Consider the following 19,707-nt stretch of genomic DNA (forward strand, 5'->3'; position numbering starts at 1 on the left):
ATTCCGTGCCTACCATCACCTGCAGACTACCATCACCTGCAGACATCCTTCCGTGCCTACCATCACCTGCAGACATCCTTCTGTGCCTACCGTCACCTGCAGACATCCTTCCGTGCCTACCATCACCTGCAGACATCCTTCTCTGCCTTCCATCACCTGCAGACATACTTCTGTGCCTACCATCACCTGCAGACATCCTTCTGTGCCTACCATCACCTGCAGACATCCTTCTGTGCCTACCTTCACCTGCAGACATCCTTCTGTGCCTACCATCACCTGCAGACATCCTTCTGTGCCTACCATCACCTGCAGACATCCTTCTGTGCCTACCGTCACCTGCAGACATCATTTTGTGCCTACCGTCACCTGCAGACATCCTTCTGTGCCTACCATGACCTGCAGACATCCTTCTGTGCCTACCTTCACCTGCAGACATCATTCCGTGCCTACCATCACTTGCAGACATCCTTCTGTGCCTACCATCACCTGCAGACATCCTTCTGTGCCTACCATCACCTGCAGACACCCTTCTGTGCCTACCATCACCTGCAGACACCCTTCTGTGCCTACCATCACCTGCAGACATCCTTCTGTGCCTACCATCACCTGCAGACTACCATCCCCTGCAGACATCCTTCTGTGCCTACCATCACCTGCAGACTACCATCACCTGCAGACATCCTTCTGTGCCTACCATCACCTGCAGACTACCTTCACCTGCAGACATCATTCCGTGCCTACCATCACCTGCAGACATCCTTCTGTGCCTACCATCACCTGCAGACATCATTCTGTGCCTACCATCACCTGCAGACACCCTTCTGTGCCTACCATCACCTGCAGACACCCTTCTGTGCCTACCATCACCTGCAGACATCCTTCTGTGCCTACCATCACCTGCAGACTACCATCACCTGCAGACATCCTTCTGTGCCTACCATCACCTGCAGACTACCATCACCTGCAGACATCCTTCTGTGCCTACCATCACCTGCAGACTACCTTCACCTGCAGACATCATTCCGTGCCTACCATCACCTGCAGACATCCTTCTGTGCCTACCATCACCTGCAGATTACCTTCACCTGCAGACATCATTCCGTGCCTACCATCACCTGCAGACATCCTTCTGTGCCTACCATCACCTGCAGACATCATTCAGTGCCTACCATCACCTGCAGACTACCATCACCTGCAGACTACCATCACCTGCAGACATCCTTCTGTGCCTACCTTCACCTGCAGACATCATTCTGTGCCTACCATCACCTGCAGACTACCATCACCTGCAGACATCATTCTGTGCCTACCTTCACCTGCAGACATCATTCAGTGCCTACCATCACCTGCAGACATCCTTCTGTGCCTACCATCACCTGCAGACATCCTTCTGTGCCTACCATCACCTGCAGACATCCTTCTGTGCCTACCTTCACCTGCAGACATCATTTTGTGCCTACCGTCACCTGCAGACATCCTTCTGTGCCTACCATCACCTGCAGACATCCTTCTGTGCCTACCATCACCTGCAGACTATCATCACCTGCAGACATCATTCTGTGCCTACCTTCACCTGCAGACATCATTCCCTGCCTACCATCACCTGCAGACTACCATCACCTGCAGACATCCTTCCGTGCCTACCATCACCTGCAGACATCCTTCTCTGCCTACCGTCACCTGCAGACATCATTTTGTGCCTACCATCACCTGCAGACATCCTTCTCTGCCTTCCATCACCTGCAGACATCCTTCTGTGCCTACCGTCACCTGCAGACATCCTTCCGTGCCTACCATCACCTGCAGACATCCTTCTGTGCCTACCATCACCTGCAGACACCCTTCTCTGTTACCGTCACCTGCAGACATCCTTCTGTGCCTACCATGACCTGCAGACATCCTTCTGTGCCTACCATGACCTGCTGACATCCTTCTGTGCCTACCATGACCTGCAGAAATTCTTCTGTGCCTACCATCACCTGCAGACATCCTTCTGTGCCTACCATCACCTGCAGACACCCTTCTGTGCCTACCTTCACCTACAGACATCCTTCTGTGCCTACCATCACCTGCAGACATCCTTCTGTGCCTACCATCACCTGCAGACACCCTTCTGTGCCTACCATCACCTGCAGACACCCTTCTGTGCCTACCTTCACCTACAGACATCCTTCTGTGCCTACCATCACCTGCAGACATCCTTCTGTGCCTACCATCACCTGCAGACACCCTTCTGTGCCTACCATCACCTGCAGACACCCTTCTGTGCCTACCATCACCTGCAGACATCCTTCTGTGCCTACCATCACCTGCAGACTACCATCACCTGCAGACATCATTCTGTGCCTACCATCACCTGCAGACTACCATCACCTGCAGACATCCTTCTGTGCCTACCATCACCTGCAGACTACCTTCACCTGCAGACATCATTCCGTGCCTACCATCACCTGCAGACTACCATCACCTGCAGACATCCTTCTGTGCCTACCATCACCTGCAGACTACCTTCACCTGCAGACATCATTCCGTGCCTACCATCACCTGCAGACTACCATCACCTGCAGACTACCATTACCTGCAGACATCATTCTGTGCCTACCTTCACCTGCAGACATCATTCTGTGCCTACCATCACCTGCAGACTACCATCACCTGCAGACTACCATCACCTGCAGACATCATTCTGTGCCTACCTTCACCTGCAGACATCATTCAGTGCCTACCATCACCTGCAGACACCCTTCTCTGTTACCATCACCTGCAGACATCCTTCTGTGCCTACCATCACCTGAAGACATCCTTCTGTGCCTACCATCACCTGCAGACTACCATCACCTGCAGACATCCTTCTGTGCCTACCATCACCTGCAGACATCCTCCTGTGCCTACCATCACCTGCAGACATCCTTCTGTGCCTACCTTCACCTGCAGACATCCTTCTGTGCCTACCATCACCTGCAGACATCCTTCTGTGCCTACCATCACCTGCAGACACCCTTCTGTGTTACCATCACCTGCAGACACCCTTCTCTGTTACCATCCCCTGCAGACATCCTTCTCTGTTACCATCCCCTGCAGACACCCTTCTCTGTTACCATCACCTGCAGACATCCTTCTCTGTTACCATCACCTGCAGACATCCTTCTCTGTTACCATCACCTGCAGACATCCTTCTCTGTTACCATCCCCTGCAGACATCCTTCTTTGCCTACCATCACCTGCAGACACCCGTCTCTGTTACCATCACCTGCAGACATCCTTCTCTGTTACCATCACCTGCACAATCTAGACTTGTCATGTCAGCCTTGTTTTACCCTGACTGAGTGAGGAGTGAGTGAGATGGGTTTAACAGTGATTTATGCATTATTTCAGTTATATCACAGCTCATATACTATAACATATTAACTATTGTCATATATATATATATTTGAGAGTTCTTTGATTTCTTTTGAGTTGTGTATCTCAGCTGTGAGACGAACATCCAAACTAACTAACATCTAATTCATTTACCACTTTCGAGAAACACTTGAGCATACTCTATGGTGCTGACACATCAAAGATCGTCATCAGTCCAAAAAAATTCAGACCCATGATCAGCAGATCCTGGCACACTGAAAGGGTACAGTGAGTGAGTGAGTTGGGTTTAACGCCGCTCCAGTTCCAGTTATATCGCGGCATGTCAGCTTAATGTTGGAGGAAAGCCCGAAGTGATGCAGGTCTTAGGTTTACCACTTTGGTGAAATCCACGAGCACGGGTATGGTGCTGACAAACCTAGAAACATGATCGGGGCGAACCGGGATTCAAACCCACAATCATAGGTCTCTGGCGTGCTCAATGGATGCAACTCTGCACAGCGAATCGTGGCGCCTTAGACGACTGGGCCACCTGCTCCCCCCCAAAAGGATGCAACACTTCATAGCTAATTACAGCACCTTATACAACTAGACTTCAAATCCTCCCTCACAGCTTTTCCAATAGTCCAGCACCATAACTAGAATATATTTTCTTTATGAAAAAAACGCAATCTAGATAGAAGAAGAAGCAGTAGAAGAAGAAGAAGAAGAAGTAGAATAAGAAGAAGAATATTTATTGAACATCAACACCCACATGAGGCAGGGTACAAAACATGAAAATGACTAATTAAAAAAACATTGACATACACAATAGAATACAAATATTGCTATGAATATATTGCTAGAGAAAAGATGCAGATTTTCTTTGCCTGAACATTTTGTGAATGAAATTAAGATAATTTCTGCAAATGGCTCTGGTGTATATGTATAAAAAGGCAAGTCTAGCCAGCTCTATCTATTATCAGGAAAATTACTCGTTTAATTTAGAGGCGAGAAGAGTATTGTGTAATATAAGATTTCATAGACCAACTTTTCACACTACATGCACAAGACATACATTTCATAGCCATTCATGGTATGGGTATAACATCTTAACAAGAGTTTCAAATACCAGATTCACTTTTCTTTTGGTAATTGGTTTTTCAGCAACATACAGACCCTGAAACAAATATATCTAATACAGCCCATGCAAGTCTATAATGTTTTGCAAGTCTGAAAAGGAAGAAAATCTCTGGGCTCCTTTTTATTATTTCATATAACTATAATTTCACAACTGTTTTCTTTAAAATATGTTCATTACAGAGGTAAGGTGAGGTGAAATTGGGTTTAACATCGCGTCCAAGATTATTGCACTTATATAGCGACGTGCATGCACGTGTGTGTGTGTGTGTGTGTGTGTGTGTGTGGCTGCTTGTACTAGACCAGACTGATGCTGATTTATAGTGCTAGCCATCTGAGATACCATGCCGCAGTTTAACATGAATACCCCACTCAGACACAGTATACTGACTCCGAGCCGACCAGTCCTTGCTTTAACCCTTAATGCCGAGCGCCAGACATGGTAACAACAAGTACCATCTTTTAACGTCTTTAGGTATGACCCTGCCGGGGATCGAACCCCAGACTTTCCGCTCTCCGGGCTCATTACAGAGACTAGATGTTAGTCCACAACATGCCATACAGTGATTCAACCAAATTGGTGAACATCTGAGACCTCCATGGCTTTGGGCTTTCCTCCCACAATTCTGATCCATCTGCATCCTCCTTCATTGTCTAAAGTGAGATATGTGACAACTGTAAGCTTTCACCATGGTGTCTTTTCACTAGTTTCTTAATTTTGTAACAAGCTGCTGTTCCAAAGACCACCCAGTGTCAATGAATTTGCAAGGACTTTAAGTGTCACTGGTGATGCTGCACAATTGGTCACACAATTGCTCACCTATCACATTCATAGTCCACAGTTCTGTCGGTTTACATTTGTGATTTATGTAAACACTGATGTTACCATCTGACAGTCCCAATATCATGTTTATCTATCCAGAATTTCTTTTCGTAAAATGAACATCGCAATCGACATCAGTAGAGTCTGATAACAATAATATTAATTATATGAAATCAAAGATTTGAAGAACATCCATGCCAGACTTAACTCTCCATTACTGCGATTGGCGCTTTAACATTTGTCACTTGATAAGGAGAATATCGCACAGTGTATGATGGTAGGGTGTTCATCTGACTGACAATCGCAGGAACAAAGCAAAGATAGGAGTCCACGTCACAGCCTGATTTTCCCTTTTAGATACACGACCACAATCAGAATCGTCTGCTGATTAACTCTCCAAAATAGAATTTGCAGTTGCTTTTTGACAAAATATAAAATATATGTCTCAGTGTGAGAATTGTTCGTTCTTGCCACTGAAAAGATCATGTTTTTTCCGGAGTCAGACAATTAACCCTTTTGAGAGCTAACCATTCAATTTTATCACTTTCACTGAATTTCCATTCATTAATGAAAAGAACATCAGCCTCACTTTGGCATCAATTTAATTTCCCAATCCGGATCGGCAGAGCTGTTCACATCCACGTCAAAGGACCTTGCCGAAATACCATCCAGAGTACTTGATTGCTGTGTGGAAGTTTTTATGGCATTTTAACTTGTAGCACAATCTGTGAGGTGGTCTTTGATGATTGTGTGAAGAAACTCATAGTCGCTCAGTGATTAGTGCACTTTGGCTAAGATTAATGTTACATTGCTCTACCCAAATAGAAGCGCCGGGAATAAGATGGTGTTTGAATATTATTGAATATTTCAAGTGGTTTGCAATATAATGACATATAATGATGTGTTTGAAATGGCTTCTTTAGGATGCAAGTTATTACACAAAATTACAGGATCCCAGTCTTTGAATGTTCCCTTTTGTCAGAATTCCGATCTGAATCAATGTCATTGACCTTGTGAAGGTGATGGAGTTCACATGGGTTTGTTATGTAAGTGGAATGTCTGATGGCTCTACCAGCAGCATGGATGTAGTTGGGATCAGTCATGCTTGTAATGAAGGGTGCATTTTTAAACAAGAAGATCACGATGAGACAAAATGTATGCCAGATTCTCATAGGAATTCAGTCATGTGTCCAGTTTGTATGTCCTTGGGATCCATCTTGCCACCAGAGAATCATCAGTGCATCCATCACCCGAAGTTCAAGTCTATTGTGAAACATTTCCTTAACTTTCAAAGTCCAAAGTCCATGTACAGTAGCAAACAGTCCCCTCGACTGCCTAAATCCAAGTAAAACTTCAACCAGCCAATCAACTTCCAAAGTCCAGGAACTGTATCAAAGAGTCCACCTGTGGCTTCCAAAGTCCATGTAGAGCTTCAGACAGTCCAACTGATTTCCAAAGACCAAGTAGAGCTTCAGACAGTCCACTTGACTTCCAAAGTCAGTGTAGAGCTTCAGACAGTCCACTTGACTTCCAAAGACCAGGTAGAGCTTCAAACAGTCCAACCAACTTCCAAAGTCCAAGTAGAGCTTCAAACAGTCCAACCAATTTCCAAAGTCCAAGTAGAGCTTCAAACAGTCCAACCAACTTCCAAAGTCCAAGTAGAGCTTCAAACAGTCCAACCAACTTCCAAAGTCCAAGTAGAGCTTCAAACAGTCCAACCAGCTTCCAAAGTCAAAGTAGAGCTTCAAACAGTCCAACCAACTTCCAAAGTCCAAATGGAGCTTCAAACAGTCCACCTAGTGTAGTGACTATACCAATAATAAAAATATTTTGTTGTGACATTGCCTTCTACTGTGACATAGCCTTCTATTGTAACGTGGCCTTCTATTGTGACAAGGCATTCTATTGTTACATGGCCTTCTACTGTGACATAGCCTTCTATTGTGACATTGCCTTCTACTGTGACATAGCCTTCTGTTGTAACATTGCCTTCTATTGTGACATGGCCTTCTATTGTGACAAGGCCTTCTATTGTTACATGGCCTTCTACTGTGACATAGCCTTCTATTGTAACATGGCCTTCTATTGTGACAAGGTATTCTATTGTTACATGGCCTTCTACTGTGACATAGCCTTCTATTGTGACATTGCCTTCTATTGTGACAAGGCCTTCTATTGTGACATAGCCTTCCATAGTGACATGGCCTCTCATTGTGAGGCTTGAGAACATACTGATATGATAATTTCATGAAAGTTTAAGGGCATAGGGATGACACAGATGGCCTCCTTACTTACGGTATGTGGATAAGGCGTCTAACCTTGGTTTGAATCCCATGACAGGACTAAAATCTTTTAAGGTCACTAAATATGTCCCCAACGTGGGCTGAGCATGTTCTTATCAAATTTGAGCTAGACAAGTCTCAGTACCCTTCTATGAGTCTAGTGATGTGCATTTTTGATAGGGGAGTATGTAGCAGGCCGTAGAGTCATCCCACAGATGACATCCTAACACTATCAGCTTGCTTTGGTCATGTTGACAAGGTGTCTGAATTTGATCTGTGGTTCGAGTCCCATCACAGGACTCAGACACTTTATGTCCGCAACATACTCATGAAAAGAGATCTCATGATCATAAAATGTTACGCATCAACGATTATTTTTCTCATACCCAGTAGAAATAATTTCAAATCTTTTGAAAGCATTATGTTATCTAATTATGTTTTAGGCACAGAATATTATGTAGCTTCACTAGAGAAAGAAAATTCTCAACAATCTTAACAGATTAGATTATGTAATAAAGGTTTGAGGCAACACTGGTTCTATAGCTCTTGTCTATTATTTCCTCATAACCAGCTCTTGGATAACAGGTTACAAATAATGCTCTGTGGTATCCAGAATCTCGTCCTTATTTAGCATAATATGTTTTCTATTTTGCAGTGTTGGAATTTTTGGGACATGAACAGGTGACTTACTTTAGGAATTAATTACATAAACAAACTTGCTTGAATGTGACTCTAGAAAGGCCCTTAACTCTGAGGGTGGTAGTTATAATAATATTAATATTGAATACTTTTAATGCGTCATCCATTAAAGCATGCTCAAACATTAACACCATTATTACACCCGGTCAATGGATCAGTGTGCGCTTGTTTTTTCTTTCTCAACTCCCTGGGAAGTATACAAGCCAAGCTGCTTGTGAGGCACTAGAAGGGGTTCATTGGCAATTAGGCAACTTTTTATCTGGTGCAACAACATAGTATCTGTTAGCAAGTCGCCTTCCTGCGAATTTTTTCCCTGTCCAATTGACTTATAACATGAGAGTTGCATGTGTTTTTACAAGTAAAGGGCCCGTGAAGATCCGGGGTAGAATAGGTCTTCAGCAACCCATGCTTGTCGTCAATGGCGAATAATGGGATCGGGTGGTCAGGCTTGCTGACTTGGTTGATGCATGTCGTTGTATTCCAATTGTGTGGATCGATGCTTATGATGTCAATCACTGGACTGTCTGGTTATTTATAATTGGAATATTGGTGACTGCAGTGTTAAACAACAAACAAACAGTAAGATTTATGGGGTCAGCAGCAAGGTATAGGGACATCGTTGTGATGAAAAACAAAACCTTTTTTTTCTGTATCTAATGCCCATTTTCATGTATGATAAGTGTTGATAATGAAACAATGTTACCAAAAAACCAGCAAATTTTGTAATCTGAACAAAAAAAGCTGATTTTATTACTTGAGTGATTTTGAAGGTTCATTAACAAATGTAACATATTTCTCTGATGTAGAATACATGTTACAGTTTTTAATGCACCCCTACAGGGCCTCTACATCTTTATGTCTATTTGGGATGGCCAGATCTTTTGTTAGATAAACATCATAGATTGAAGTCATGAGTCTGTCAAATCAACCAATCAATATCCTGATCTGAGAGTGAGGCTGTCTTGTTTGCTCATTGTTAGGGGGCAAATGCCATCATTATTTGAATAAATACAGAAAAATATGGCCAAATCTCCTTGGCTTTATTAAGCCAATTTGCAGGGCATATCACCTCATCGTTATCCCCCTAACTCTCAGAATGAAATGTTATGCATTACAGGAACAGATATTTACGTGATACTTTCCGTGAACATTTCAACAGATGGTATTATATACGCCTTGATTCATTTCATATGGATTGACACTGTAAATGTCAACTTTAGAATTGGGAACAATAGCATAGCTGGTAGATGTGTGGAAATGTTGATTGTCCGACCAAGACAATATTGATGTTATTGTCCGAGATATTCAACATAGTCTCGCTATCAAATTGAAATGTAACGTGTAGCAAGCTTTGCATTTACAGTGTTGGAAACTGATAATGACTTTGTGGTTTATAAAAGAGGCTATTTCTATAGTCATTCTGATGGAAGATTAAATTACTCACATGTTATTCTGTCTGTATCAGGACGATATGATAAAATGGAACTATTTATTTTCACGCCCCCGATGTTATGATAACATTGGCCGAATCATTTATTACTTATGATTTTACTTGATATATCTTAATTGGCTTTATGAAAAGTCGGATTCTGAAACAAATCGTATTCTAGCTCAGGACTTGTTGACATACTTTATGTTAAGCATTCAAAAACCTCATATAATCCCAGCTATATTTTGTTGAATGTTGAGACCCAGAAAGCTTTGGATTTTTGTCAAAGATTTTTGGGGAAATGAGGTTAATTGGGATAAAAGTTAAATCGAGTAGGATTCTATGCGTGTGTAGTATATGTGTTTGTTTCTTTTCTCATTTGTCTCAGTGAGTTAGTAGTGGGTGGATGGTTGGGTGTGTGTTTTTGTGAGTAATAATTCAATTTATCGCATGTGTTTGTTGTGATATAGAAGATGATAATGATAATAACTGACATTAGAAATAGATAATAGGATTTTGTACAAAACTCAAGCCACGAAATGATTTGGCTAAGCTACTTTTGATTCCTGTTCCGTCTGCTTCACGATTTTACGTTTTGTATATTTGTTTAGCAGGGATAAAACATCTACACCTCCTCCAAGGCACATGCTCCAAGTCTGCAGCAATTGTCAACAAAAATTCTCAAATTGAAATTAATAATTTCCCAATTCATGCTTTTATAATCCTTACAAAAATTATGGCTTTGTTGAGGTGACTGTTATTTCACTGATATCAGGAATAATAAACAGGAAGAGGTTTCAATGCTTATTTTTGCCTTATTTTTTAAATGCAATGTTCAAATACAATATTCAAATATACATATAGATATATGTATCTGAATTTAGGTAAATATGATATTTTTAGATCCCAAATGTGAAGAAAATTAGAATTTGTTCAAATTTGCCTGCCCAAGGCACTTATACTTTGGAATTCTTGATAAATCTCTGTAGCAAGATGTACCCTTCTGGTATTGTTTTCATGCTATATTACCCAGTGTTTAGTCAGCAGAATAGATATATCAATAAATTGTCTGGTGAAACAAGCTGGAGAACCAAATAATTTGCACCATGGTAGGAGATCAAATTTATCACTTGATCTGTCATCAACACGCGTCACATGATTGTGGCTCATCATGTGACCTCTGGCAGCGTATACCGTGTGGCGTTAAACCAGGTAAATAAGGGCGTCTTGTGTACACCAATAATCAAATGATAGCTGACATGATGTACACCTGTTACCCCTGCAAGGAAAATGGACACTTCCATTGTGACAGATTGCCGAAGGACCTGATTTTTGTCATAAGCTTATCTTGCTTCTAAACCACATAATGATGACTTTGTTATTTTTAGGTATATGTTGAAGGGGAAGTTGTCGTTGTTTTTTATTCAGATTTCACAGATGTTTGGGTTTGCTTTTTTGATGATTTTGTTGTCCTTAGGCAGAAGTTAGAACATTAAGCAGCATTATTATGGATTTTATGACTTACAAATAATAAGATTTTGCTTCAGATAGGACAGCAGAAGTAAATAAAGATACCAATTTTTAAAAATCATGAAAATTGATTGGGGATACTTATAAAAGAGGGCATCCATCAGTCCCACTTTTTTCCAAGCATAATAAAGTCAAAAGTATTTTTTTTAATTTTGAAATTGAAACATGTATTGACCATGTGTTATATTCCTGGTTATTCTAGACCTGGTGTGTAACAGTGGTGTATTCACCTTTGTTGTTGTGTAACAGTGGTGTATTCACCTTTGTTGTTGTGTAACAGTGGTGTATTCGCCTTTGTTGTTGTGTAACAGTGGTGTATTCACCTTTGTTGTTGTGTAACAGTGGTGTGTTCACCTTTGTTGTTGTGGAACAGTGGTGTATTCACCTTTGTTGTTGTGTAACAGTGGTGTATTCACCTTTGTTGTGTAACAGTGGTGTATTCGCCTTTGTTGTTGTGTAACAGTGGTGTATTCACCTTTGTTGTTGTGTAACAGTGGTGTATTCGCCTTTGTTGTTGTGGAACAGTGGTGTATTCACCTTTGTTGTTGTGTAACAGTGGTGTATTCCCCTTTGTTGTTGTGTAACAGTGGTGTATTCACCTTTGTTGTTGTGTAACAGTGGTGTATTCACCTTTGTTGTTGTGGAACAGTGGTGTATTCACCTTTGTTGTTGTGGAACAGTGGTGTATTCACCTTTGTTGTTGTGTAACAGTGGTGTATTCACCTTTGTTGTTATTAACCACCTGTTGTGTCATGATATTATAATCCAGTGATGCCTATGACAGTTAGATTTCCAATGTGTAAATGTTTATGTAAGTTGGCATTTAGAATTTTGTATTGTATTTAATGTTTCCATAGAAACAAGATTGAACTTGATATTGATTGTAGGATAGGTTTTGTCACAAAAGTCGTACTATAACAATTCGCATTGAAACCTGGCACAAATAATTCATTGTTATGATGCTTATCCTGTTCAGGGATGTGTTTGTAAAATATATTTGTGAAAAAAAGCTTTTCAGGTGACATCATTCATGCCAGTACTTTTACACTGTGAAGTTTCTCGCACACTGTGATGGTGGTGGGATGTTAGCAGTGAAATATGCTTGATTGTATTGTGTCAACAATACATATTGTAATATAGTTTGGCATAAATATGGATATTTTGCAATATTTACAAAGCTTTTTATATTTTATTTTGTTACCAAGGTTTTTTTCTGAATGAGGTCCTGCCATATGATAACTTCAATAAAAAAAAAATATTGATAGAGATTTTCACCATATTATATTTTTGATATTTTTGACAGTTTTGTATTATTAATGTATTTGTATTATTTCGAGTTTGTTTATTTTAGTATTTTTAGAAAGAAAGTGTTTTAAGATGATGAAGTGTGAGTGATCTGCATTGGAACTCATTGTCAGCTAGTGGTGCGAGGAATTTGCCAATTGGTGAAACCCACGACAGGCATATGGTGCTTCACAATCTGGGATTTGAACCCACAACCATCACTCTCACCTAAAGCTGACAGCCCGTGATATAATTCATGTATTCTTCAAAGCAACTTTAAACCAAACTCCCTCACTTAATAACCAACAGCACTGGATATTTGTTTAATAACTCCTGATCTTGTCTTCAGATGTTCCACTGACAGAACATGACCCCGGGCCCTACCTGTACTGAGAGCTAGATCGTGAAGAAAATGAACTATATGAAACATGCATCTCACCAAGGAAAACGACAGGTCGGTTGACTATTTCATATCTTATTAAATACTCGCAGTGAACTCTGATTTCGGTGAATGGATATTGGAAAATCTTTTTGCCAGCAAAGACTTCTTCATTTATATAACTGTTCACAAATCGTAATATTTTTTATTTAATTCTAAGGGTAAAGCTGTAGGGTTAAACCCAGAATTGTTTAGAACAATGACCGCTAACAAGAAAGACTGATGTCCTAACTGAATTATTGTCAAAAACTACAACTTAAACTGAAACATTTACTGGGGATAACTTTTGAGGACACCCTTAGGTTACCTTTGACATTAGACCAAATGACTTGGGCCTGCAGACAGTAGCACCCCTGTTGTACAAGTGCATACACTGTTACAATAACAGGTCACTACAGTGAAACCTTGTTAGTCCAGAAACCCTGCATTCCACGCAACTGTCCGTGGAACTTCTATGAAGATGTGACATTACTATGTGCCCCTGATTTGTTGATATGAATCAGACATTGGTTCATCGGTACATTTCACTGGAAACGGTACAGTCCAGGATTAGCAAGCGTCACTGTACTAGAGTATGGCTTATAGGGACTGACCAGCTTGGCGGAATGTAGAGACTTGTCATGGAGAACCTGTGATGATGAACATATTGAATACAGGTGATGATCCGTCATCAGAAGTAAAATATCAACAAATCCGTATTGAATTACGCAAGTTAACGCTTTTGTCTGAACTTCTGTTTGTACTCTATTTTAGTAATCTTATTCCAAATTTGATTCAGTAATGATTACATTAATTTCGGCAGAATCGTGTGTCCCTCTGATGCTAACAACTTCCGTTTACCCTGTTCCATATGACCATCTTTACCGCATACCATGTCAGCGCCAGCTCATATTATTCAATGCAACAATGGTCATATTTTCATTTTTGACGAGTCTACACATCAACATACACATATGTCACAGTAACATTTTAAATGAAAAAATATCTAAAACCATAAAGAACTATTTCCAATTGCATAGTTTTAATTTCTTTACTTCATGTGTTGTCATCGCAGCCATGTGGAGAGGTCAGCAAGTCCGTCACGTTGATGTATAGTAAGAGGCGACTAACGGGATCGGGTGGTCAGGCTCGCTGACTTGGTTGATGCGTGTCATCGATCCCAACTGCCTGGATCAATGCTCATGTTGTCAATCACTGGATTGTCTGGTCCAGACTCGATTATTTACAGACCACCGTCATATAGCTGGAATATTACTGAGTGCGGCGTTAAACAACAAACAAACAAACAAAACTTTGATGTTTAAATATTTATTGTTGTTTGTTTAAAAACGAGAGAAAAGTCTGGTTACATGATATGCAAATTAGCCTGTGGCAGTGGTGTTATGTGAAGTTCTAACTTCTAAAAACGACGATTAATTAAAAACTAGAGGTAATTTTTAGGTTATTTGCATGTAGTCTCTTCAGAAAATGTTTACAAATTAAGTTCAGGTTGGTAGTTGCAGTATTTTCATTTAAAAGCGGGATATATCGATTGTTGAAATGGTGACCCGTCATGACCAGTACCAAAGCAGATATGATAACAACAAACACATTTTGAGAAAAATGTTTCAAGATAATTTTACAAATGAGTATCTGAAACAAAGAAGTGGTAATAAACATTAAATATATGGTCTTTATCAAAGAAATATAAAGGTAAGGGATATAAGATAATATTTGAAAATCACAAACACAAACCGCATTGTCATATTCTTTTTAATTACCTGCTAGACCCGTGAAAATCCAGGGTAGAAAAGGTCTTCAGCAACCCATGCTTGCCGTAAAAGGCGACTAATGGGATCGGGTGGTCAGGCTCGCTGACTTGGTTAATGCATGCCATCGTATCCCAATTGTGTGGATCGATGCTCATGTGGTCAATCACTCGATTGTCTGGTCCAGACTTGATTATTTACAGACTGCCATCATATAGATTGAATATTGCTGAGTGCAGCGTTAAACAACAAACAAACAAACAGACATATTACCTGATGATTACCGTTACTACTCGTTTGGAACAATGGCACCGATGATCATTTTAGCCCATCGTTTATGTGGAGCTGTGTTTTCACAAATACGTAGATACATAAGTTAATATTTGCAAGCATGCCCATGTCATATTTGTAAGAGACATATGTCTAAACGGCTAAAATATTGAGAGCGCATGTTGTCCGTGTTGGCCAAATCACAAAAGTTACGATCTTTCAATTCTGTCTTTTTAACCATAATTATATTCTAATAAGCGCCCCCTATTTCTCATTTGAGAGCGCCCAGGCTGCTTATTACGTCAAATAGGGTAAATAGATAGTTGTAGACAACTTTCAGACATTTTGAGAACGTTTTAGACTTCTTTGACCATATCAAAGACTGAGGCATTGACTGTGATTGCTGGTTACAAGCTCCTTGAATTAAAGTTCATTTGATCACCAAACTAGGATACAGTTTGGCTGCATTTTAGTTATATTTGGAAATAACTTTTGAATGAAATAAATTATCAGCTTTTGGCACTGTTGAATGTAGATCTTTAATTACAAAAATTACGATTTAGAGAAACTGGGAGAAAATAATTTTGCTCAATTTTGTGTCCAAAAGAAAATTTGTCAGATGAAAATGAAGTTTGCGTTGTTACACTTATTGTGTCAGAACATTTTAGAGAAGATGCTAATACCTTTATGCTTGTTTGATCAGGGTACTAGCATCCGTACTGAAAACATCACATTGAAAGACTTAATTTTAAACAGAAGTTGAAATCCAGTAAATCTTGACTTCTTAAATGAAAATGATGCCAAGGAGTTCATCATGAGTTATATATTTGATATTCCTTTGTGGTTGTGCAGGAAACAGCATCTGAGAAGGTGAGTGACTGAACACTCTGGAATGGTGACCCCTTTTTTTTCGCCATTTATGTCTAGAACTACTTGTTCCTGAAGTACTTAATGGACATCTCAGGCTTGTTTCATGTTTTGCAGCCATTAGAGATGGTTTGCTGACTGTTTGTCTGCAACCTTGTTGAAACAATCTCTACCATGACATGTTGTAATGCTGCATTCTGATTGGTCCGCCGGCAGTATCGGATCTGTGTTAGACCATGATTATGTTGATGACCTAAATACATATGACCGTCATGAAAAACAGACCTTTTTCGACCATTTGCTTCATAATCATTCTACTTGTGAAGATCTGGTGGTCAGGCTTGCTGACTTGGTTGATGCATATGTCATCATATCCGAAATGCATGGATCAATGCTTGTGATGTCAGTCACTGGATTGTCTGGTCCAGACTCGATTATTTACAGACCGCTGTCATATTGCTGGAATATTGTTGAGTGTGGCATTTAATAACTAACAAACAAACAAATCATAATTATTCTGCGATCATTTATATTGTGAGACGGGGCCTAGTGGTTAAAGCGTTCACTCGTCACGCCGAAGACTCGGTTCAATTCCCGACATGGGTACAATGTGTGAAGCCCATTTCTGGTGTCCCCCGCAGTGACATTGGTGGAATATTGCTTAAAGCGACGTAATACCAAACTCACTCACTACTTTGTGAGATGTAGATATCAATCAAATTCTACCTTGACAATTTCATTTCACCTGAATTTTACAGGTATGGAATTGAGGTTGTAAACTAGATTGAAGTAGGTTTATGCAAGCTCCCCACAGTGCAAACAGCAAGGGGAGGTAACTACACGATACTGAACAGACAGTAGGAAGTGGGTTATTGTTTATATTCCTGTCAGATTGAATTTTATTCTTGACATTGTTACAATATGTCAAACATATTTATGGAACAGTGTACTATCTTCTGGATAAGGAAGAATATCCCAGGTTTATGTCTCTTTATTTGACAGTGCCCACACAATATGTTGGTGTCATGACATGAGAATTATTTTTCTCTATATGTCTTTAGTTATATCTTCTATGGTCATGCATTCGTTGAATTTCAGCCAAATATTGTTTTTAAGAGGCTTGAACATTTTTGTTATTCTCGTTCAATTCATCCTTATTCACTTTGGGGGCGCTCGGGTAGCCTGGTGGTTAAATGTTCGCTCGTTATGCCGAAATCCCAGGTTTGATTCTCGACATGGGTACAATGTGTGAAGCGCTCTCTGTAGACTAATATCTAGTCTCTGAAATGAACATATCGTACAGAAAAAAACAGTTGTTCAGTTATCTTAATAAAAATATAATAAAAGGAAGCCCAGTGACTCTCTTCATTTTCAGATACTGCAGTAATCTAGACTTGCCAAATATTATACACTTGCATGGGCTGTATTTGATATATATTTGTATCAGGGTCTGTAAGACAGACTACGCTTTCTGGTGTTCCCCGCTGTGATATTATTGGACTATTGCTAAAAGCAGTGTAAAACCACACTCACTCACTCTCTTATTCACTTTGAACCAGATTTACAATTCAGTGATGTGTGGTCTATTTCTCCCAATCATGATAAATGCTCAATCAAAAGGGTTTGGAAAGTTGGAATATATTTCATTTAAAGTACGTGTAGTTGATGGATGGCTTCAAACAACACTTTTTTTTGTCACAAAGATGGATGGTGTCAAAATTAGCACAGCTTGCTGATGTAGATTTATTCTTCAAGAATGACTATTTTAAGAATTTTACAATACAAAATTGGATCCATAGCTAGCTCACAGACAGAATAGTTTCTTATTTGTTTCACTATTTTGGAAGGCATGATAAATGTGTCTGTGATGTTAGAGCAACCCGTTTTGTTCTGTTTACAGATTCAGCTGCCCAGAACCCAAAATACACATTTTAAAAAAGCACGTAAAAATAATGTAATTTACCACAAAAAAACAACTATTTGTTTGTTTGTTTGTTTTATGCCGTGCTCAGCAATATTCCAGCTATATGAAGGCAGTCTGTAAATAATCAATTCTGGACCAGAAAATCCAGTGATTGACATCACAAGCATGGATTCATGCATTTGGGATACGATGACATGTATCAACCAAGTCAGTGAGCCTGACCACCCGATCGCCTCTTGCGTCAGGCATTGTCACCCTGAGGGTCTGTTCTCGTGACTTCTCTGAAACACGGGATATCTCACAGTGAGCAGGTTGTAATAACACCTTAATTTCTGCTGCACTTGTAATCACAATCAGTCAAAGGATTTTAACATCACCTGGATATTATCTATTGTCATAAAACTGTCCATTGACCACCTGTTGTTTGTCATAACAGCTTAATGACACCTGTGACATTGTCACCATGTCATTGCTGTCTCAGTTTTGATCGGATGATTTGCCAGCTCAGCCAACAAGTCAGCCACATTGACCGATACAATACAATACAAAATCACCCGCCTACATTCAGTGAAACTCGAAGCTAGTATTCGTTCACGAGCCTGGAGATGGTGTCAGGATAACTGACAGTAGAAGCATGGTCAGGTTGTTAATTCCTGGGGCAACTATATTTAAATGTTTTACCTATAATTATTGTTTGACTTTTTTTAGGCAGTATGTCGTGAGATGATCGTGAAATTAAAAACCAACTTGCTCACACATAGCCGATCGATCTCTTACTCACTCATGCAGGATCCTTTTCCATACTTTTAGCCATGCTGCAAACACCATACTCACTCACTCATTCATGCTCACTCATTCATGCTCACTCATTCATGCTCACTTACTAACTCACCCTCACTTACTCACTCACTCATGCAGGATCTTTCTCCATACTTTTAGCCATGCTGCAAACACCATACTCACTCACTCACTCACTCACTCACTCACTCACTCACTCACTCACTCACTCACTCACTCACTCACTCACTCATTCATGCTCACTCACTCACTCATTCACTCAGTCACTGTCCAGGTGAGCGAGAGTAGTACGGCTACATGAATATGTTTTAGTTTGCGTGTCTGTGAATTAAATAATCTAGGTTGTGTAATGAAAAAAAGTCTGATTGCTTCTTTGTTATAGCAAATATATACACATACAATTCTGAATGTATAATTTAACAATATGCAGGCTGAATATTTTTGCACGTTGCAAGTCTGTAATGCTTACAATGAATGTACAACTTTATTCACTGCAAGTAGTGTATGTATATGTTGCTGAGAGTGATGTGGTAATCAGGAAATGATCATTAGAGCTATGTGAAGTAAACAATATTATATAGATGTGAAACAAACTTGATGGTCTCACCAGGAAATTTAATTTGTGGATTTTGTTTTGTGTTTAAATCCGTAAGATGAGGCGCAAGTAGCTCAGTGATCTCCATCCATCTTACACTCATCCACTTCAATCACTTCCCCTCCTTACTGATCCTCCCAGCCTCACACACTGCCTCCTACTGATTCACTGATCTGTCCATGTACCCACCCAGCCCCCAACCAACCCCAACCTAACCCCCACCCAACCCCCACCCAACCCCCACCTAACCCCTACCCAACCACATACCCACCCAACCACATATCCACCTAAACCCACCCAACCACATATCCACCCAACCACATATCCACCCAACCCCATATCCACCCAACCACATATCCACCTAACCCCATATCCACCCTAGCCCCACCCAACCACACAGCCACCCAACTCCCACCCAACCACACAGCCACACAACCACATATCCACCCAACCACACAGCCACCCAACCACATATCCACCCAACTCCCACCCAACCACACAGCCACCCAACCACATATCCACCCAACCACATATCCACCTAAA

General features: G+C 40.5%; 1 protein-coding gene across 3 annotated transcripts in view; it reads left to right on the forward strand.

The window, feature by feature from the left end:
* LOC139468286 (zinc finger MIZ domain-containing protein 1-like) overlaps window positions 1-19,707 on the forward strand; it is a 412,922-nt gene that overhangs the window by 197,683 nt on the left and 195,532 nt on the right. For all 3 annotated transcript variants that reach the window (XM_071250157.1, XM_071250160.1, XM_071250161.1), the window contains exon 5: window positions 12,873-12,977. The gene's annotated coding sequence lies outside the window, so the exon portion shown is untranslated. The remainder of the gene's footprint in view (window positions 1-12,872; window positions 12,978-19,707) is intronic.

Source organism: Haliotis cracherodii, unplaced genomic scaffold (genome assembly GCF_022045235.1).
Source record: "Haliotis cracherodii isolate W230 unplaced genomic scaffold, xgHalCrac1.p SCAF_2, whole genome shotgun sequence".
In the NCBI taxonomy this organism is placed as follows: Eukaryota; Metazoa; Mollusca; class Gastropoda; order Lepetellida; family Haliotidae; genus Haliotis; species Haliotis cracherodii.